This window comes from Haemaphysalis longicornis, unplaced genomic scaffold (genome assembly GCF_048455015.1).
Source record: "Haemaphysalis longicornis isolate Haplotype H1 unplaced genomic scaffold, Haemaphysalis longicornis Haplotype H1 scaffold_8, whole genome shotgun sequence".
NCBI classification, from domain to species: Eukaryota; Metazoa; Arthropoda; class Arachnida; order Ixodida; family Ixodidae; genus Haemaphysalis; species Haemaphysalis longicornis.
This window is the reverse complement of record NW_027526445.1, coordinates 114482385-114505660: the sequence shown is the minus strand read 5'-3', so window position 1 is coordinate 114505660 and position 23276 is coordinate 114482385. Positions and strand designations below refer to the sequence as shown.

Below are 23276 nucleotides of genomic sequence, written 5' to 3'. Positions count from 1 at the left end.
GAAGCAACCCTTTCTCACTGTCTATAATACCTTCCACGTCAGGAGTAGCCTCTTCACAGTAGAGGGCGACCATCAAGCTTGCGCGAGGTGGCAGGGTGACACGATCGTTGGCGATCCTTACAGCAGCATGGTGTTCGGGGTTCGGGTGTGGGGTCATGGAGTGATCGGAGGCAAAAGTTATAGACTTGGTCTGTAGCTAAATTATTGCGCCAATGTCCGTCAAAAAGTTCATTCCGATAATTACGTCGCGGTAGCAGTTAGGCAAAATGACGAATGCCGCAGAGTACGTTGTGCCGTCTATGGTGACGCCCGATGTGCACGTTCTACTTCGAGTCAGGAGGTGGCCTCCTGCTGTGCGTATGTGCGGACCATTCCATCCGGTCATAACTTTCTTCAACTTAGACGCAAGTGGTCCGCTCATTACTGAGTAGTCGGCTCCCGTGTCTATGAGGGCGAGTACATCAAAGCCGTCGATGGACAGTTGAACGTGGGACGCCGCTTTCCTCGAGTTTCGGGTGCTCGGGGGGTCGTATCTCGGCTTGCACGCGTTTACCGTCGGGTAGTATGCGTCGTCATCTTCGTCGTGTTCTCTGCGCAAGGTTCGGTCATGTCGGGTAAGCGTCGGTCCGTTTTGCTGTCGTCGTGTTCTGGAGTTACGTCAGGGTTACAGTGGGTCGTCGGGCTGAGGGAATGTCATGAATCATGGTATTGAGCGAGTCACTGCGTCGTTGGAGGGTTTTCATTTTTCTGCGGTCGTGCAACTTTACCTCCAGAAGTTGCTGCTTTTAGTTTCCCCGCGTGGGCTGGGGGACCTTCCACGTGAGAAGTCAGCAGTCCTGCGGCGGTTCGGTGACTGATACGGGTAAGGTGACGGTGAACGGTTAAAGCAGGCTGGTCCTCGGTTAGTGTTGGAGAGGTATTCTTCGATCTCAGCAGGGCGCTGGCCGTATCGGGGGCGTGGGGCGTCGACGGTGAACCCTCGCAAACCGAGCCTCTTGTAGGGACAGCGACGGTAGAATTGGTCGGCCTCTCCGCAGTGGTAGCACAGCGGGCGATTATCGGGCGTTCGCCACACGTCGGTCTTCCTTGGCGTCTGGTTTCGGGCTACCGCGGGTCGGGCGGGCGACAGTGGATGGCGGTACGGCGGGTCCTGTTGACGACGTGTTGGAGCAGGGCGGGTTTGGCGAACTGCCGCGGAGTAGGACATAGCTTGTGGCTTGTGGGGTACTTCGGATGGCGTAGAAGTTCCCAAAGTGTGTTGCACATCTTCCCTAATCACGTCGGTAAGGGAAGCGACGTGGGGCTGCGGCTGCGTGGGGAGAAGTTTCGGCAGTTCCTCTCTCACTACTGCTCGGACGGTTTCGCGTAGGCTATCAGCCGGAATGCGCATGTTGTCGACGTAATTCTCATTGGCCGCGCCAACAAAGTTGCGGTCATACTGCTGAGCACACATTTCGAGAGCCTTCTCAATCGTGCTGGCTTCGGTTACGAATTCGGTGATGGTCTTGGGTGGGTTGCGGATAAGTCCAGCAAACCATTCCTCCTTCACACCGCGCATCAAGAAGCGTAGCTTCTTTTCTTCCGTCATTTCGGGGTCCGCGTGGCGAAATAGTTGCTTTATCTCCTCAACGAATATCACCACCCCTTCGTTGGGATGTTGCGTGCGCGTTTCCAACAAAAGGGCGGTTCGTTCTTTTCGCACAACGGTGGCGAATGTTTTGAAGAACTCCTTCTTAAAGAGAGTCCAGTCGGTTAGGGAGGTTTCATGGTTTTCAAACCACGTTCAGGCCGTATCTTCTAAGTAGAAAAAAACACCGCGGAAAGTTTCTTCGTCATCCCACCTGTTGAAGATGCGGACGCGCTGCAGTTTCTCCAACCAGTCCTCAGGTTCTTCTCCGGAGGATCCGCGGAACGATGGTGGTTCCCGGGGCTGTTGAAGAACGAGGGTACTGCTGGTCATGGTGCCTGCGTTGATCATGGTGGTGTTCACGACGTCTTCTTTCTTCACTTTATCCCGAAGGAGTCCAAATTCCGGCTGAAGACCTTGCTGTCGGCGGCTGGCACGAGTGGGACTTTCTGGTCGGCTTGACGAGGGCGTAGGATGCATTTACCCAGCACCTCCTCCAGTTGTCACGTGGCCAAAGACGACGCAGTTGTCTTCTAGGAAAAGAAGTTTATGAGCGAACTTGTGCTCCCCTAACAACTCAAAAGAATACAGAAGCCGCGAAACAGCGGTCAACAAAGTGACTTGCGCAGGCGAGCCTCGTCGAATCGAATGCCGCGGCGTCTGCTCTGCAGGCTTTCATCTTTCGGCGCGAGTTTTTCTGGAACCGTCGATTCACATCCAGAACATTGTAGATCACAGAAGATTATTCTGTGCTAGCGACGTTAGGGCGAAACAGCCTGCTTATCTGAATGTGGTAGCCCGTGTGGCATAAAAATAAAGAATGCAAGACGCGCTTTGCTTGGAACGCAGATAACACAGCCGGGCGTGGCCCGGCAATAAAAACAAACAATAAGTAAACAAACCCACACATGGTTCGCGGCAATACACACTAGAGATGAATCTGGCGCTAGTGTCTATGCGGGCCACATCAAGGCCGTCTGCGTCGTCATGGGCAGCCTTTACATCATGTGCTCCCCTTAGTTGCATCATTGGCTTTGATTGAAACGTTCTAGTGACCGCAAATTTAAACAAAGCGCCACACAAACGCGAACACTAGTGTGCAAGTATGTAAGTGGAAAATAAAAAAGGCTGTTTTAAAACCAAGGAAAAAGGAAACAAAGCGTATTTTTTCCGCGACGGTTGTGCCGACTATTCTGCAGACCAATCTGCCAGTTAACAACGATGTTAATGTTTTGTGGGAACTTATTAAAGATTCTTCTTTTATATTTTAGCAATATTTTAAACCATAAGTTGTTTTAAGAGCTTGGAATTGTTTTTGAGCGTGCCAGTGAAAAGGTAACCGTCGTTGCGAACCGGTGCACCGATTTTCAGCTACAGTTTTTCAAAACTTGCTGCTGAGCGAGTTGGTTCATACTTGAAAAAAGCAAACGTGGTGTTAAGCAGTCGTGGGCGAATAGAAGATATGGACGGCCGCAGGCGCCCGTGTTTGTCGTATCTTGTCTTCGTGGAAGCGCCTTTTGTTAATTTTTTTCGTCAGCTACAAATTTCGCGGCGGCAGATTACCCGCTCAGTTATACGTACTTCGACTTCGGCATGACCAATCTCAGCTTCGATCACGCAGTGCCTGCTGTTTCTCCGAACACGGCTACCGCAGAACCGGGAGGATTTCGGCTTCCTCGTAGCTCGTAGACGTGTTAATGCATACTGAAGAAAGGAAATCCCCACAACTGCTTAAGAATCCAACTGTCATGCCAAGCCAAAGTCAAAAGCGGGGGTCTTCCCATAACCCCGCCACGGCGACATGGATACCCAGGCGCAGTTTCACCTCCAGTATACCTACTAAGAAACTCTATGCCTCATACTGCCCAGGTGAGTGGCGATGACCGAGACCCCAGCAAATGTAGCCGCGTGCGTCCACACCGGCAGTTGTGCAAATAGGAGGCCGTTGCGAGCGACCTCCTTCGTGTGAGGCAGTCACCTCGGGTTCAGTTTTGTCGAAACCGAAACTGAAACGAACGAACGAGGCTATAAATAATCATTTATTTCAGTGTGTCGAACCGAAAAAATACCGGTTCGGTTACGGTTCTGGTTCAGGCGAAATCATTTCGTCCCGGTTCAGTTCCGGTTCGACAAAATCCCGTACCGAACCGGTACGCGAACCGGTTCGATGAGTTTAATTATCACTGAAATTAGAAAAAAAAACATTTAGTAGTTTAAAACGACAGTCAAATCAAAATACAACCAAAAATTCAAAATGCTGCTGTTCCCCAAGGGCAGTGGCGCAATTGAAAGCAAACTTTAAACAATTACGAGATATTAGAAAAACAGATCAAGTAGCGGCGATTTACTACCTACTTTCTCGCCCAGAATTTATGTTGTCCTAACGACTATTTGTAAAGCCACCGCCAAGACGGTTGGGATATATTTTCTGCCCTTCCCTCTTTTGTTGAAATCGCAATCGTCGCTATGGAATCGCCCATCACGCTAACCTTGAAGCCTTAAATTTAGGTCTGCGTACTGGCGCGTTCAAATACCAGCGCTTAATATCAATGGCGCACATTTTTTTATATTTGTAACAAAGCAGAAAAATCCTACAACAGGCACATAAATACTACCAATGAATTAGATTATTTGGTCACCCTGAATAATTTGTTAGCTGTCACCTTATCGAATGTGTTAGCCACACGTCTGTTAAAAGTAAGCTTTAGTTAACGCTCAGTCACTGCATTATTGCTCTGATCACTGCAATTCCTTTTGCGATAGCTATACCGGACTTGTGCATTACAATCAGTATGTCATCGTACAGCTTGACCTCCGACCATCGTTGCGGGTGCTACATTGCGGAACCTTATAACAGATTACGCTGTTACAAAATGAAAGGGAAATTTGATGCGAGGAGCATGAGATGGGACTTTTTTAGGTAGACGCTCTTTAATTCGTTCACAGCAGTACTCCCCTCCGGAATGAGTAGCAGTAGAAGTAATGTAGTGAGTTGGGCAGTCAGTACAAGAGCACCTTCGAAAAAAAGCAGATCTGAAAGAGGCCAAACTGCTGAACAAGCAGAAAAGATGATCGCTGGGCGAATGGGACACTGTGAGGTACCGGCCTGCCTTTCTGCACGCGTCATCTGCTTTATTACCGGTTCTGCTTCCAAGACAATGTCGAGGGCTGCAGTTTTTTGCCAAAGGATTAAGTGCGCACCTTAACAGTTTTCCTCTGACATATCTGTTGTTAATTGTATCAGTAAAAAACGGAACCTGTCCACTGTACTGTCCTCAAAAACCGACCACGGAACTCACTTCCTTCGCATTGATGACAGGTTTGGTTGTGAAAGTAGGAGAAGGAATGCCTTTAATGATGAAGAGAAGTCAGCCTGGCACCGATCTTGGCTTGCTACCCCACATGAACATTACAGGTGCGAAAGTGAAAGGAAGAGAAGACACAAAAACTCATACAGACACTACAAACACAAATAAGCACACACAAACTGACAGACGCACGATCACCCACACAGCACACGCACAGTGATATAGTTAAGGCAAACGTTCACAGGATTTTGTTCAGGCCGGAGTCACGGAGAAATGACACCAAGGCCCGTGTACTCCGTGTTGCCGCGGCAGGGCAAAGAAATGTATGGAGCATTATCCACGTTTTTGTGCTTTTTTTACTTATTCGGTTTTACTTACTTTTTGCGTAATATTTTAAAACAACGTAATTCGCCTTTTCCTTTTTTGTTTTTTTTTCGTGTAAACACATTCGGTGCCCCGTGCTATATCTCTGCTCCTAGGCGCAGCTTATGTTGCAGGCCGGAAGACTTATTTTAACCAGCTGGTGACATTAAACCTGGATCAAAATCTGGATACACGGACGTTCTCGATTTCCATCTACTTCAGAAAAACGGTCGTGGGGAAGGGAGATCGAGGACACTTGTGGTCAGCAGCAAATGGTTTAGCCACTGAGCAGCTTCTACGGTCACACTTGTCAAGTATTGACAATTTGCAGTTGTCGGACATTTTAAACAAATTACGAAATGCAAAACGTTTGTACACATCGGGTGTGGGCTTTCGCTGTTGCGCAGTGGAGCACTCCTGCAGCCTGATTGCTCCAATAAAGTCGCAGCTAGGGAAGAACAAATTCGTTTTATATCCCCTGCAAGCTGCCGAGAAGGAAACTTCATTTGGTCAGCTTGCACTACGCTCGCGCTTCCAGCAGCAACAGACCATTGCTACATTGGCGCTCATTCATTTCCCCTGTTGTTACACAGAGCGTGATAATGTTCAATTGTCTGAAGTTGATGGTACGTGAAAGAAAAAAAGGCCTCAATTGCATTGGCTGTGGAATATCAACCACATAGGGCCGAACCGTTTCGGCATAAACCGGTAACCGTTATTTCTTTTTTCGGTTCAGTTCCGGTTCGGGTTCAGTGTGCTCAAAAAATAACGGTTCGGGTTTGGGTTCAGTTCCAGTAAAAATACCGGTTCAGTTCCGGTTTTCGGTTCGGTTCGGTTCCGGTTCGACACCCTGATTTATTTACAGCCCGACCGTATAATGTGCTATTCTATGATTAGTGGACCGGTGGGCCCCACTAGCAGCGAAAAAAATCGGGCAAAATGTTTGTGTACGTACTCTTTTATTGCTTTAGGACCTACAGCAAAAGTTGCCCTGCGCTTGACAGTATATTTGTCTGTTACGCCGCATGAAAAAACAATAAGTTACTGAAATCACGTTGAATGTTAGAATAGTATTCATGATTTCTTGGAAATAGTCAGCTTGTAAACTACTATAGCGACAACAAAAAATATGCAAAAAGCCCACCGATATCACGTATGAGCCCAATCTCCTTTAAAAAAGTGCGCCTGTGGACATCTACCTCTATCGCTTAACGACAGAGACACATTTCATGAGCTATTGCACTTATTAACTCGTACCCGAGCATCGAGACTCTCATTACTGCTAAGAGATAAAGCCATTACCACACTTCAATATGACCTTAATACAGTGGAACCCCGTTAATTCGTTTTTCAACGAAACGTGAAAACAAAACGTAACAACCAGGAAAACGCAACAGTCAGGAAACATTCCACTCTATGTGAGCGGCGCCGGGACTAGGCAAAAACAAGACAGCTGCCGGTAAAACGCAACACTTAGGAACGTAACAGCGGTGTTCTACGGTATTCAGTGCTTTGAAACCCATTATATGGCTGTAAAGTGAATTTGAATTTTATATTCCTTGCGAAATTACCTGATAGAGCATCATGTAACGATCCAAAGATAAGAATAGAATGCAGAAGGGGGGGGGTTACCATGCTGAATCAACATCTGAGCCATTAGGCACACCGTAGTGCAGGCTCCATATTATTGCTGACCACCTGGGGATCTTCAACGAGTGCCAAAACATCGACACACAGGTGCTTCCACTTTTTGATTGATTGTGGGGTTTAACGCGCTGACGCAACCCTGGTGATAAGGCGCGTGTTTCCACTTTTTAACTTCACCTTAAAACCACCCACAGGGACTGGTATCGAATATGCAACATTGGCCTCTGATCACAACAACCCAGCCACTCAGCCACCGCGGCCGGTTAAACGTATCACATACAGTAGGTTTGGGGGCACGGATGCAAAATATTCCCGAACATGTGTTATTACTGCAAAGCAGTGTATATATACCATCAGCGCCCTCAAGTTTTTATTCCGGTCAAGCCGTTTTACTCTGAGCGCTGCGGCGCTCGTCCTCGCCACCGCCTACACCGCTTTAACAACAGTTATTCCCCTCGCCCCAAACCCATTCCTGTTTTACAAGCTGCAAAATCGGCTCATAACGGCAGTATAGCCCTCATCAGTCGTTACTTGTGCAATATGCCCGCTTTGAACGCCGAAGCGAGCCTATAATTCTTTTTGAACATGAACGGTCTTCCGAGCGACCCTTTCGCCCGCCTATTTCATGCCTTATCATGCACCCATCCCCGGTTGCCGCTTTATGCACGCACTGGTTTAGCTGCGAGCAAAGGGGCGTGTATGCACATGTATTCCTTTACAGATTACATGCGGGTCCTGCTGGCGGGAAATTGAAACGTGGAAGTGTCGCGGCTCGTTGCGACCTGTCGGCTGTCTTCAATGGTGGAGCAGTTTGGGTTTGGGTAGGTGTGTTACAAAGACAGCGAAATTCGTGCGACGCGGCACGAAATCGGACAGGGGCATCTTTATTTACTAGAATAAAGCTCGAGCATTCCAGGTTTAATCTCCCTATGGACAGACGCGTCTCGTTCACGCGCAGGAAGAACAGCGGCAATCGAAAGAGCGTCTCCCGGAAGAGAAGCGCGAATGGGTGCGAAAACAGAAGAAAGCCACCGCCGCTGCAGTTTCCACCGCAAGTTTCAGCTCGCAAAGGGGCTGGGAATCTTTCCCGGATGAACAGCAACGTCGACGTGACCCAATATTTCCTTCTCTGCTTGAAGCGCTTTCGGAGCGACAATTTAGCCGGTGCTAATCGCTCCTAAGCACGCTCACATGACTGGTTGCCGTGATATCAGGCATGACTTAGGAGTGAAGAGAAGCTATAGGGGGGGGGGGGCGCAGGGGGGGGGGGGGGGGGCTCGTGCATGAGAGGAAGAAAGTTTTATGCCCTTGCTGATGACATGTGTATTGTGGTGGCGGGTGGGTTAAACGTTTACGTCTACCGCCCCAATGCGAACTTTCCGGTGTCTTCAACCGTCGAGCGGATTGGGCTGGCGAGTTACGCAGGCAGTAAGATGTCTACGAAGTATGAGACAGCGCCATGTTTGTAGTCGAGAATAAATCTCGAGTCATTCAAAGTTTTATTGGGGTAAGTGCTAATTGCTGGATCACAAATTAAAATAAACGTGTTTTGTTTTGTGCATTTGGAGTACTGCCTCCACGTTCGCAGGTAATCTTTCTTCGCAGACTGGAAGAGCATATTTTTTTACTATGTATCGATCCTTTTTAAAACCACCATGCTACTCCTCACTTCGTGACACCAGCTCAAACACCTTCATCTGTCCTTGCTTTCAATCCTACCTGCTGGGCTTCCGACATCCTCGGTATTTCCACAAGCATACTCTACGTTATAGGTTGCTTGAAAGTGCAACCACGTGTCTGCGTCCCTATATGAACTACCCTCAACAGAAATCTTGGGAGAAAAAAGAGGAAGAAACAGTCAACGTATTACTGATTTTAAACAAGTTAAAGAAGCCATGAGGACAAAAGACAAGATTGGTTTATTCGAAAGATTGCCTCGATAGAATCATACTGATTCCACTCTTAACGCACATTTCGCTCAAATAAGCCACATAACCAGGAAAAAACGGAATGGCCATGCGACACACTAGCTCATTTCCCGCAACAGAACCTATGATGTCATATGAGCCCAGCTGTACGATTGGCAGAGGACGGAAAAAGCAAACGCAAATTAGGCACGGTAGGAACTATTTGCGCTTGGTGAAATGCATATTCATTTTACAGCAGTAATAATGGTGCAGTAAACAATGAAAGTTACCAAAACGCACATAAGCATAGAAGTACCGACGCGCACTGCTGTTGGTACTGGGCGCACTATGCTTGTTTTAGCTGCACAGCACTCCGCCACTTTGAAGTTGTTTTACAGGACACTGGCCGATTGGCGTAAGCGGCGTTGTCTTACGTGACCCTGTTATTCGAGGATACCCCAGGTTTCAAGAGACGATCACTTTTTACAGTGACAAAAACAAGACAGGTGCAAATACGCTCAAAAACAAAGCAACAGCGGGCAACGGTTTGTGGATGACTATAGCAGCGCCATCTGGGAGGCCTGACGGACACCAAGGCCGCAAACACGAATGATGCAGTGGAATTTCGCTTGAATACACGCGCTTCTGACGTCATTGATGACATTACGAAAACCTACGATTTGGCGGGAGGATCAAAATTTTAACCTAAATTGATTAGTTTCTCAGAGAATACGGCATCATTTGCTGCCGGACAAGCGCTGGGGGCGCTATAAAACGCGAACTCTTTCGAATAAAGCAAACTGGTATTTTGTCTTCATTGCTCCTTTAAACATTTTATATATACTATGTTGTCTATAGCACGGAAAACAACACGGCCTTCAATATTTGTAGGGAGATAATTACAGCGGCGCTGTTTAAGCTTGAGCTAAGGCCTGTGGCGTAAGAATAAAAGAAGCAAAAATACGCACGCGGTGCGTCCTGGCGAGGGAGAGCGACAAAGCAGCGCACATCGCGGCAAAGAGCGCAGGGCACACGCTAGCCTCTTACCCTCGCCTCCCAGCAGGGCGCAGTCGAGCCCAGTTCCAGCAGCGTCGAGAGCTAGGCTCGCAGCAGGGCTCAAATCCTCTTAGACAACTCGCGGCATGAAAGAAGATCCAGTGGCGCCAAAAGAGTGTTAGCGACGCGTCGGCCGAGGCAACCATCGTGTTCTTGACGCCGACTGGGCGACACACAGCGCCTCGTGACTCAGGGCGAGCGTATTGTTTAGACTCACGTAGAACACTGGTCGGACAAAGAAGTATGTTACTTCCGAGGAAGAATATTCGCAGCGCAAACGCTGTTGTGGCGCTGCGCGAGTACACCAGGCGGCAAGGATCCAACCCCGAGTATTGCGCTGAAGCTCCCGCGCCTAATCGGCCGCGAAGAGCGGATGATCCCGAGCACCGTGCTCGTCGGTCCATCACACTGACACCCTATCACAGACGCAAGAAGCGATTTCGAACGTGAGCTTTGTTTTGTCACCCCAGCGCGACCTGTTCAAGATGGGCCATTTTTTAGTAACCTGAGTGTGCAATTCCGACAACAGCTTCTCATTCAAGTCAAGCATCATGGGACCGAGAAAATAGATTATTTGGGAGATCTTTTACACTTTCCAATAAACCTGCGTGTGATCGTAATTGAAGAAGCTGGTTTCTCCAGACCTCCCCCTTGCACAATATTACCTACAGTGCTACTTTTTTAGGTTTGAATTCTAATTAACGCGTACTTAGGCACATGCTTGAAAACCACGTATGCCCGAAGAAGTCTTGCCCAATCTGTCAACACGACATAGCAAAATGAATTCCTACCTATACCATGCACACCATGGTCCCCCATTTTACACACCTGCTTACAAGCCAGGCTTCTTCGCTGATACATTGCAGTAGTCTCTATAATTTCAAGCTTGATCACTGCCACAGAACAAAATGGCATGTGCGGATGTGTGAAAATATAGAAATTTTATCTGCATGAGCTTCACAACCAACGCGCACCATCTCAGTTCATTAAGCGCCTACTCACAATTAGCCTCTGTGTGGACTGCGGTTTTCCGCCGATGGGACCTTGCAAACTCGCCAAGCTTTATGAACCAGTTTATGGCGATATGGATGCGTCTAATAACGAGCTTCGAACCTCCTCTGAGCTACTCAAGACCGAGTGAAGAGTAAGCCTCTTCGCATTACTTCTATGGCCCTTTTTGCCCAAGTTGGGATACCGTGGATAACCATCAGGGTGTAGTTGTGACAGCGCTATGCCGCACCGGCAAAGTTTTGACTTCTACCCATAGCGGCAAAGGCACATTTTGACACACACGACGCACGCAAACAACGGCTTGTTAAAAGCCTCCCGTGTTTTCAAAATAGTGGGTAGAACTATATTAAAGCGTGGGCATTGTAGCCAAGGTCTGGCTTCAGTGTATTATGAGGCTGACTCCCCGTAGGTATGCCAATTAGCGGGGATGAAGAGAATTATTTAACCACAAGCACCCGATATCGCTCTAAACAAGTACGAATTATAAAATTGTGTAGTTACCCGCGTTGAAACGACTTTTACAATGCAAAATCTTTCGTCACAGCGTACCTTCAGCTTGCGAACGCATTACACTCTGTTAAAACTTAATCGCAGTCATGCTCGTACGGCAGTAATATCAAGGGGTGAAATTAACTGGAAGCCCTCCTTTTTACAGCGCGCCTGACGCCAGTTAAAAAATTGTGCCGAAACCTCCACATTCTGAATCTGATGCTGATTCTGAGTGAATGCGGTTTGCCCTCATTTAAATTACTGAATATATTACATTCTCATAATCCGCTTGAATTCAGATGTGAAAAATAGGGTGTAAAAAAAATATCCGAATTATCAGGATGTCGAATTTTCGAATGAATAACTGAAAAACGCACATTTTCAATGCTTTCATTCCGTAACACTACTTTGAGAAGAAGTGCGTAATGCGTTTTTTGCGGTCAGCTGAGTGGAAAGAACTTGTGTGTGGGCATGCAACAATAACATTTCCGCAAGCGTATTTCCTGGAACATCCTACCAAAACTCCTGGCTAATGACGAGAGCACCCGCGGCTTCTTTTTCAGTACGACCAGAGTCCTTCAAAAGCCATTGAAGGACTCTGGTACGACGAATCCGGAATAGCACATCGCATTGGTCTTCTTCGTCGGATGCCTCATCCGCCACACCGAGGGCAGCGCTGAAGATTTCGTCAACGGTCAACTGGCCGGCGACGAGAACACCGTCATCAAGTGCAACATACTCTGCAGGTTGCACTTCGGAGAGAAGCTAGCCAGCGAAGGCCGTATGGTTATCCTCCGGTTCTGGCGCTGCAGCCCAGGGATGCATTCCGGGTCTCCAGAAGCCTCCGGCCTCACATATAAAGTATATCAGCGCAACGTTTCACTTGCGGAGTTCTTGACTTGCCTCCAGTCCAAAGTTACTCGTGTTCTTACACTTTTGGGCCAAATGAACGATTGTTTGTTGCCCAAGAGCTGTGTACATAAAAGAGAGGGTGTGGTAGTGACGAATGTTCTGTATTTCCGAATTAACAGGGGCCGAATATACGAACTTCTTCTGTATATAATTTTTACCTTCGCATGCATGTGCTGATGTATCCAACCCGCACGAATGTAAATTGTTGTGAGACTTTCTCGTTTAGCAAGTCGACATGATCGCCTAACGGAAAGAGTTCGAATACCTATCCATGAAACGCACGCGTGCATTTGATAAGCTACTAACAAAATTTCCGTTGAAGGGGTCACAAAGCTGCAACCTTTTTCGAGGCTCAGAAAAGCATGCAATGCAATTTAAATCGAGCAGAACATATAGTAACACATTATTTCCTACACCATTAGCTGGCCCTTACATTAAAAATGATGATTTGCAATATAAGTCCTCCCCTTTTAAAAGTATAGGTTAATTCAAGTGTGCATTTAAATGCATTCTGTGAGTACATGGCAGCCAAGATGAAAAGTAAAAAAAAATAAACAAAAAAATACTGATGATGAAACCGGCACTAGTGCTGCTAGGACGCTTGTCCTCCTGTGGTGAGTGTTTGAAGGAATAAATGGCAAGTATGAAAGTTCGCCGTGCACTTCTGCCTCAGGAATGATGCAGTAAGCTTTTAGCCACAATAGAATACGAAGTTAAATGGAACAAGCAAATTAAAAGAAACCTGAACTGGTGTCCCTGGTAATGACACTTTTAGAAGTAGAAGGGGTTAAGGGGTAAGCATGGTTAGGGGCTTTGAGTTCCCTCCCCCGAGAAACTCCAGAAATGGCTCGGGCTCCCGAGTGCGCCCCGCTAGCAGATGCCTATGACTCAGTCTCTCCATTGAGCCGTCCGGCCCATGTTTGAATGACGGTGCAACGAGGCATTTATATCTTCAAAACATTGCCGAACCAAGTGAATCTGTATGCATAGTTTATACTTTTTTTTCATTGTTCAGCAAAAGAACTCACTGAAAATATTTGAAGGGACACAAACACATAAGTGACACATGGTAGTATTCTTTTATTTATAAAGAAACGTGGGCACAATTTCTGGCATTGTAAACAAAGGAGAAGTAATGAAAACTATGGTCTTTATACGAAATACAATAAACGCATTTCAGGAGCGTTGGGCTCGTCGGTTGATCAGCCTGTGCAGCATTAGGACAATACCTCAACAGATGGAGCGTTAGCTATGGAACGCGTGAAAATTATTTGGCCTGCGCAAACTTCTACAGCCTTTATCATGGGAAGTAATAGACGGGGTTAGAAGGGAGTGAGAGGTGGGCGAGACACAGAAGGCCTTTACGGGGCATGGGAGCGGAAGGCTATCATATTTCAGCACTTGTAACGAATCGAGCAGATACTGCGGCCGAATATTTACCCCGTATTTCTTATCTTCACAACAAGCTTACTTAAATACATACGTAGGCGAAATACAAAAAACTCAAATTTAATCACAATGTCCTCGCTCCATGCTGCAGTCACCCAAACGCCGACTGAAAAAACGTTTCTACACTGAAAATGACTCGTACACATTCATCACACACTTATTTGTAATCTTACTCATTTGTAATGTAATTAATTAGTCCTCACAAGTATTTATACTCAATGCGTACTCCCCTGCACTTGTACTCAATCGACGGTCGAAAGTACTTGTACTTAATCTGAACTCACTCGTACTGAACTCATCTGTACTCTCTAAAAGTCGTACTCACTTTGCACCCTTTAAAGGGGCCATGAAAGGCATTTTGAGCACACTACATGAACTAGCGCAATCGCTAGATTGGGTCGCCAACGTCACCTGTGCCAAGTATTACTCTTTTACGCGCAGCGGAAAGCTCACACTTTTGTTGCAAAGTTTGTCGCTTTTTTCTCACCCTTTCCTTCGTGTTTTTGGACGCCGCCATCTTCACATGTCTACATCATCGATTCCCAGATGTTCGTCATGAGCTAGACATCCTGCTATTGGGCGGCTTTTTCACGCACTTCCGGCAAAGAGATGAGTCGTCTGCTCAGCGTCGGCTCGCCGGCTGATCTACCAGCGGAGTGCCGGAGTGCTTTGACATTTTACGACAAACGAAACAAGTGTAAACAAACGCTTAACCGTTTCTATTGAATGCAACACGGCCATAACACGACGTGGATTTTATCTTACGTGAGTACGTACCATAAAGAAAGTCCCGTGGCACTTCTTTGGTGCAATCGCAGAGAACGCCCTGAGCCGAATGCCCGTGTTTGACGCGTACATTTTATTCAACTTCAAAACAATCCAGAGATGCGTTTCGAACGAACGCAACGTCACAACATGCGTTGCAAGTCTGAACCGCGATTGACAGACGATGAGTTGCCTCCTCCTGCCCGTCGTAAATACGGCACTCACCTCACACCCGGTTTGTGGGGACGAGCAGCGAGTCACAACTCTGGCGCGCAAGCGAGAAGGCTTTTAGCCAGGCACACTGCACATACCCCATGCGAGGTTGAGTGGTACGTCGTTCGAGAAAGATAATCCAGACCATGGGAAGCACTATCCACCCGCAGAAGTACAATGTCGCATTTCATCGCGAAACGAACGCGTCCACAACACACAGGAGGCGATGCACACACACACACACAGCTTCGGTCGCTGCATTGGCTTAGCTGCAAGCTTCGTTCGGACAATCAGCGATGCTACGACGATACAGAGCTGCGTGAGGACGACGTGCTAACCACTTCACGTATTTAAAAACACAGGGGCAAAGAACTAGGTTCATCAGAAGCAAAAAATCTTTCCTCCATTATAGTGCCTGAAATATACTGGCTAGTGTGCCGAGGGCGGGCTCCAGGCGGGCGCCCGGAGCCATGTACGCGGCGGTCTGCCGCTTGGGGCGCTGCCGTGCGGGAGTGTGCGCGTTCATCCGGCCCGAGCAGATCGCGCGGTTACCTCCGAGCTGCGTAGCAGACGGCAGCGGCAGAACTTTCCATTCCCGCTTGCGACGAAAGCGAGCGAAAGCGACGGGAATTCTGTCGCGCAACCAAAATTTGTCCCGACCATTCGACAAAAACGATCGTCGCGCGACAAAGCGACGGAATTCCTGCCGCTCTCACTCGCTTTCGTCGCAAGTGCGAAAGGGGATTTATGCGCAATCTCCGCCCCACATAAAAACAAGCTCTTGCTTGTCGCCTGAGCATACGGTTGATATCTGACTACGTTACACTGTGCTTGCCAGTGTATTTAAACGATGTCACTAGGTTTGAAACGTACGCGCTCGGCGTGCAGCTTTGTAAACGCAAGCGGTTTCACATACGCACGCTATTTTGCTGCTAATAGAGTTTTAGTACAGCGTTTGTGGCCTTTGCATACGCTAAACGCTAAATTTTTGCGTCCCGCTACGTGACACCGCGATGGGAGTTTTAGTAGAGCGGCTCATCAGTTTTGCGTAGCGACACACTAATGCATACAGCGCCATCTGTCAAATGTTTTCCGAAATGTCTCGCCGGCTGATCTGCTAGCGGAGTGCCGGAGTGTTTGGACAATTTACGACTATTCAAACAAGTGCAAACAAACGCTTACCCGTCAGTGTTGAGTGCAACACATGGGTGCAGCTTGTCAGAACACGGGTTCTCGCTGATCGAGTGCAGCGTTGGTTTGCTCTTCGCCTTCACGTTCATCGCCGCTGATAAAGCGATCCGATCCGGCGCGTTTTGTGCACGGGTTCTGTGTCGGTTGAAAATGTCTTTTCACATGCCGCCGGTAGTAGGAATTACAACCACCGCAAAATAACACCTGGCACCAGCGGGGCCACATCTGAGACCGCGCTTTTTGGATAAACAGTGCGCGGTGCACCAAAGGGAACGAGCGCACGATTCTCCCCACGCGGCTGCGAGTTCGCCGCCGATACCAACTGCAGCCCTGCAGCTACGTACACCGCGAAAGGGCAAGGCCAGGCCGCACACATGCGGCCAGGTCATTCGTTCGCTTTTCCAGCCTGTCTCCATGGTGTCTACAGAGATGAAAAAGCCGAAAGAGCTGGCCCGTAGCAGACGGCAGTCTGTGGGAGCGCAATAGCGGAAGTACGTCACCGCTGAGGAGCGGAGCATCATGGGAGGGGAGGCCAACAGCGAAGAAACAGTTGAAAGGAGGAGGAAATACGGCGCGACGATAATTCGCGGTTTTTGATTTACGATTTCTCAGCTAATACTCATAGCTTTAACAAAATTCTTGCAGGAGGAGATTGCTAATACATTGCTTTATTTGGTTACATGTACATCCATGCATCGGCGGAAGGCATTTCAGGACCCCTTTAAAATGATGCTCAATCTTTGTAACTCGCACTCGTACTTAATCTGTACTCAGTTGTGCTCAATGTATATTCACATTTACTGGTATTGAAGTCTATTGTTAATTTTGGAATGTCAGGCAATCACTTGCATTCTGTCGCTGTAATATGTCTGGGCATCCTACGAAGCCAGCACCAGAGAACGCTTCCAGCCTGTACCGGTTCGTTGTCGTGGTTCTCTTTACCATTTTTTCTAACTCATACAGGTGAAAGTTTTTCTTAGAACTGGTTTTCCTTTTCACGCCTCAATTTACCTTGCTTTATGTGGCGCCGCAAAATGCACGAGACTAGGGCAGGTACGTTGCGACTAGAGTGAGTGATCATCTCACAATTTTGAACTCGCAAGAACCGTTTTCCTTGTGTACTATTCGCAAGTTAATGTACTCGTGAGTACATGTACTCCAGAACACTATTCCCGAACTCATGCACTGGGGAGTACAGTAGTTGCGAGCACTGAAATCAGTAGGCTTGATCACGGTGCTTTCGAGTACATGCGCTGACGACCAGTTCTCATGAGTCTGAACAAGTATGTGTAGTCACATCACTACTCTCTTCAGCGTATTCACTTTTGCCTCTGTACGTAAACACTCATCATCGTACTCACCAGCGAGTTGGAGTACAAATTTGTACAAATGACTGAGTGTACTGCCAAGTGAGTACATTTAGCTATGCTTGAAACATGTAGATTTATTGCATTCGGCGTGCTCTATTTCGTCGTCCTAATTTTAATGACCGAGGCACAGAAACAACAGTACTTCCAAAAGAAGTTAGTTCGGGCAGTTTGCTATTTCATAGATTGTTAAAATGTAGTGTGGTTAGTCTATAGGTAGCTAAAGGTCAAAAATATATTTGATGGGGACACATATTGCACTTGGAAGGGCGAACCCAATATATAGCCTGTTTCGTCCACTAAACACGTGGTTTTTCTGCTTGAGGGCATTAGGTGGTCAGACAAATATTACTCAGTTCATTTATTTCGTTTTTTTGGGGCGCCCCCTGTCCGCCCAAAATGACCGGCAATCCAAACCGGCCAAAATCATTCAACCTTGTTTTCCTGGGAATGCGGAAGTAATGTTGTAGCAATTCAGTCGCCACGTCGAATGCGCCAAGAACAAACGAATAACTGTTCGCACAAGCGTTCTGTCAAATGCAGCTACTTTCCCGTCACACAAAATTTTCATCTGGTTTGTTTCTCTATTGGAATTGCAGCCCTCCGTGTATATCCCAAATGCAAAACGTAAACATTCTCTAGTTAAGCCTCGGGACAGCCCCATAACCCTCATACAATTGAACACAAGTTGTAATTCCAATACTGCGTCTGGAAGTTTAACGCGCCGAAGGTCCATCCCTGCTTCGACTTGCGCCGCAGTAGAGTTCGGAGGAAATAATTTGACCAGCTAGGAACCTTTACTGTGAGGTGAAATCTCACCTGGGCATTCTCGTGATTCGCCTCTGCCAGAAAAGCTGCCTGCACGGCGGGTAGTGAATCCACGTCCTTAGCCCCGCCGTACGTAGCCATAGCCACTGAGCCACGAGGGAAGTTGTGGTTCATTCCTAGCGGTAGAGTTTAAAGCATGATGAGGACAAGGACAACACATGTATTTTTTAGCAGAAGGAGACAAGGGAAGCGCACTGACAATAATAACGCCTTCTTTTGTTGCCACTCCTAACGAGGGGTCTCGACAACTTGGCAATATTTACCATATTCGTGGCCCACATAAGATCTCCATTCAAACTCAAACACTGCAAGTAAAAAACAGGTGGATGTTGTCTCTGAGCAAATGAACAGAAAACACAAAACGAACACATTCTTTGCGTATTGGGATCTTCCGACACTGTGTTTATCCCATCTTGAGTACAGAACGCCGCACAATAGGTACCTATAGTTAACGTACAGATCACTACAAGGCACTAAAATAACATACTTAACCCTGCACAATTTTCAGAAAATTGAAAACATTTGGTAAGTCTTTCAACTAGACTACCCTGTTAAGTTAAAAACTCGGCAATTTAAAAACAAAAATTGCTTTTTGCAGTCAATCTTTAATGTAGAGATTGTTTGTCCCTTTGTAAGTAAAAAAATAGCACTTTGTACAAAATTGACTAAACATGTCAAATGTTGTCACTGTAGTACATTGAACAGAAGAGAATTCATGCGTGTATAAATTATGTGCCATGCATACTTTTTCACCAAATATTCCCACAACGCATACTGCTTAAAAACGTTTTTGTTTTTCAGTATGGTTGGTGAGTGCTTTGTGAATTATTTAGGGCGGCGCCCATAAACGGTCCTATAAACTTGCCACGGGCACTTGCCTTTTTGTGCACGTTGCTATACGCAGAATAAAATAACATCCTCTCTTTTGAAGAACATCTCTAAATGCATCATGTGTGGTAACATTCGTTGCTGTCCACATTGGCTCAAAGGTAGGCAGCGTCGCCTGAACACAGCCTCCTTTATTAACGAATCCGCCTGCTCAGTGCGAAAAGGTCCGCCGTTAATTTCAGGGCGCTCTAATCCGAGATTGTTGTGTATTGGCGAGCGCGTGGTTAAAGGAGCCATGAAGAGAAAATGCAAGTTGGTTTTATTCGAAAGATTTCGTGTTTTATAGTGCCCCCAGCGCTTGTCCGGATACAAACGATGCTTTATTCACTGAGAAATTAAACAATTTAGGTTAAAATTTTGATTTTCCCGCTAAATCGTTTGTGTTCAGGGTCTGCAATGACATCACAGGAACTGGCCGCTCTGCTGCCTAGAATACCTTCATTCACGCATCCGCCGTACAGGGTGGAGACAAGTATACGCTGGCGCCGCCATTTTGGGTCGCTCGCTCGCCGCCGAAGCAAGTCATTGTGTCAAAACCACTCTAAAATTATCGCCGCAAAGCGGTTTACTAAAGAATTTTGAATCATATTGTCTGTTTCGCGTTGCTAGGTCTCGTGGGAAACGAAAAGAACAACGCAATGAGCACGTTGGCCCAATCGCGGCGGCACGGGACCGTTGAAAGGTTGTCTCCACCCTGTATAGCGGTGTTGGTTTGTTCCCGCGTTTCTTTACGTTCCATAACCTAGATGGCGCCACCATACCGTGGCAAGCGTTTGGTTTGTTTTTGCCCGCATTTAAACCTGGCTTGTTTTTGTTCTGGGAGAAAATATTCGTTCCCTGAAACAGTGCTCGCTCGACAAATGGGGTCACGTAAGACATCGTTGCTTGCGTCAATCGGCCAGTGTCGTCTGAGACAACCCCAAGCCCCGTAGTGCTGTGCAGCTAAATCAAGCATGCTGTGCGCAGTACGAACAGCAGTACGCATCAGTACTTGTATGTTTACATGTGCTTTCGTAACTTCCACTGTTTGTCCCATCATTCGTATTCCTTTGTAAAGAATGCGCCCTAAATTTACGCGCAAATCACTCGTTCGGCTAGTTTGTAAGCTCTACCTAATTTGCGTCTGCTTCTGCCGGCCTCCGCCAATCGCAGAGCTGAGCTCATGTGACATCATAGGTTCAGTTGCGGGAAATGAGCTGGTGGGTCGCATGGCCATTTCCTTTTTTCATAATTATGTAGCTTATTTGACCGAAGTTTACGTTAAAAGTGGTGTCAGTACGATTCTAACGAGGCAATCTTTTGAATGAACCAAACTTGTGTTTTCTCTTCATGGCTCCTTTAAGGCTTACATTCACTCTTGGCAACAATTGCAGAAACGAATTCTCAAATCGCTCTAGCAATGATTTATACACCATGCAAAAGCTGCGATGGGAAGAACTGCTGAAAGGTTACTGTAGTCTATTTAAGTAAACAGCAAGTACGTTAGTGCGAAAACTGCGCTCAAACTTGAATATTCGAGCTTATTTGGTTATCTTTTTGGTAGGGATTTCGCAGGCAATTTTTTGGTCTGTTTGTTGCCGGGAGAAATGATTCAACCAGACAGACTTGGGGACCACCTGTTGACAATAGGTCAAAGATTCTCTTGATTTTCATCTGTAAAATATTGATTAGGGAAGGATGATTGAAGAAATCAGGGAAGGTTGTATAGGAAGAGGGAAAAAAATGCAGGAGATAAAGAGGGGGAGAAAGCAAGACGATGAAAGTTGTCGCGGTAGGGTAATGTTGAGGGCAAACACGAAGCGTAACTCTCAATCCGAGAATTTGGTGCTTACAGTCTGGAGAACGTCTGCGTAACGAACCCCAACCAAGGAGAGCTAGGAAATTTAAAACATATGCGTGCGCGCTAAGTGTGAATCGACTGTTCATTATAAGTGCTACATCAAGGCCTTCTCATATTAAGCATCACCTTGATCCAAACCTTGTAGTCGTCAAAACGTACAGGTGAGGCGGCAGAATTTCGCACGTACACAGCAGCGGCAACGAAGAAATAAAAGGTAAAGGAGGGTGGCTGCAAACCCTTCGTGGAAGCAAAAAATAATTTAAAAAATGAGGCAGCGTGTATGGCCTCGTAAATGAATAAAGGGAAGGTGTGATGGTCAGGAGCTCCACTGTTTCGATATCTTTTAAACAAATTATAAATGGACATTCAACAGCCTGTTTGCCATACGACGTCAAGAAAAACTGAAAAATATAAAACAAAAATATGGACGTAAGCCGTTATTTCGCAATTGCATACTCTTATAAAGCCGGGGAAAATTCAAGTGTCTCTCGTAGAACTGAAAACTGGGAGGTTATGTAGAATCTGCTGTGAAACTTGCCCTGTAAAACTAAGAGGTCCAACATCAAGGCAGGCACATCAAACCGGGCGCCGATCAGTAACTCTGGGGTGCCAGACTTTGCGCAGCGGACTTCAGCACTGGCCGATGAAGCCTTCACTTTATCATTTTCACACTTTTACAAGCAGGATGCCACCTTGAGGTAGAAGACGACGGGATGTTATCAACAACTTGAAGCAATACTACGCATTCGTTTGGCCATCAAAAATATGGTTACTTGGCTCGCCCGGAGTGAACGGCCTGTTAAAACTGGTTTCCGGGTGATAGAGCTGGCATAGCTGGCTATAAACGAGGTAATAAACTGAATTGTGACAGTAACAGAAAAGCTGCCAGAACGCTGGTTTTGTCGTTCCTCGATAGCGAGTCATACCTAAGAAAAAATTATTGCCGTAAACTTAAGTGTGCGTAGGAGATTTGAAGGCGAAAGCCTAGTGATCGTCTAAGACTCCTCCGCTGCGGCATCATGTACAAGTCTTTTGCTTCGCTTTCGTTTCTTAGTTGCTGAAGCGAGTTACGTTCACAGGCCCATTGGCCGCCATTCAAATGGAAGCTTCCCCATAGACAGAGCTCTTCTCCGCGTGCACGTGTTGTATGAGGGGTCTATATCGTGCACTACGCACGCCACATGCACTGGCTAATTTTTCCTCCATTCTGGCATGGTGACGTGTTAGCGCTGCGTTTAGCCCACCACTGCCCTGGTAAGCCTGGTTTAAATGTTAGGTGAACACAGGGCGAGCTCTCATCTTTGTTTTCCCGTTCTACACGCGCGCCACCTCGTACACCTTTAACGGCAGACGCACCAGTCTAAGTTTAAATCCATTCTTTCAAGGTGCTGGATGAGCTCTGGGTCTATCGTACCACTTCTAACGTGTCACTGACTCAAACATCAACGAACCCAAATTCTTTGTTGTCGCAAACGCGGTCATTGTCATACAATTAGTGCAGAAACGTCCAACGATGATAACAATACTATGGACGTTTTTAGCCTCTGAGGATTCACGTAAGCCTTGTACCGTTGTAAACAGCCGACGAACCACAAACTGACGGATGTTTCTAGGTTCTTATTAGCTAGTGGGATAGGAAAGTGCAGCTTTTTGTGTACTCTGCGTACATTCATATTATATTACAGGGCCTCAGTAAACGACTCGCAAGGTTGAAGACTGAATAAGACAGTTCTTAGGGGACCCTACGTACGGGACAATAGCGAACACTCTGGAGGCAGTGTACAGTAATTCGGATCCTTAAATCCCATCAGCCTATCACGTCTTGCGAGGTGTGAGTCAATAAGAAGTTGAGCAGATGTTTTTCATCTTACACTCCTGCCTCTTTCGCTTTCCCGATTCTTATACAACCCACTTCGCTCCTTTAAATGCTCTATAACCCTCAGTATAATTTCAATCATGCAAGGATCAATATTTAAACGTTGAAATCAGTTTAGGGAACCTCGACGGTTATATCTATTGGCGCTTGCTCGGAACGTATATGGGGTGCTGGTGGATTCGAAACTCAACCGTCAGAAATATTGAAACTGGTCTTCAAGAAGCCCGCAATTAACAGGTTTTGTGTAAAATGATTGTCAAACCTGTGACCGCTCAGAGCAAAAATGCAAATAAATAGGTTTCACTCATTACCATTCATTCTCACGTCGCAGGATAGTTGGTACAGTAGTTATGACTGAGCAGCAACAACGCATTGGACCTCGCTTTCATTGCTCTTAAATGCAGGTATTTAGGCGAGGTGGAACTAAAATAGCGCGATAAAAGAGGATGCTTATTTATTGTAGGTCACAAAACCACTTTTCATTTTTTGAATACTTCGCCGCCTTAGATGGTTGAGCACATATGCAGTTACCGTTAAAT

General features: G+C 46.7%; 1 pseudogene; it reads right to left on the bottom strand.

Annotated features, from left to right (window-relative positions):
* Window positions 1–746: 746 nt before the first annotated feature.
* Window positions 747–2107, bottom strand: LOC144149313 (uncharacterized; annotated as a pseudogene).
* Between the last annotated feature and the right edge of the window lie 21169 nt (window positions 2108–23276).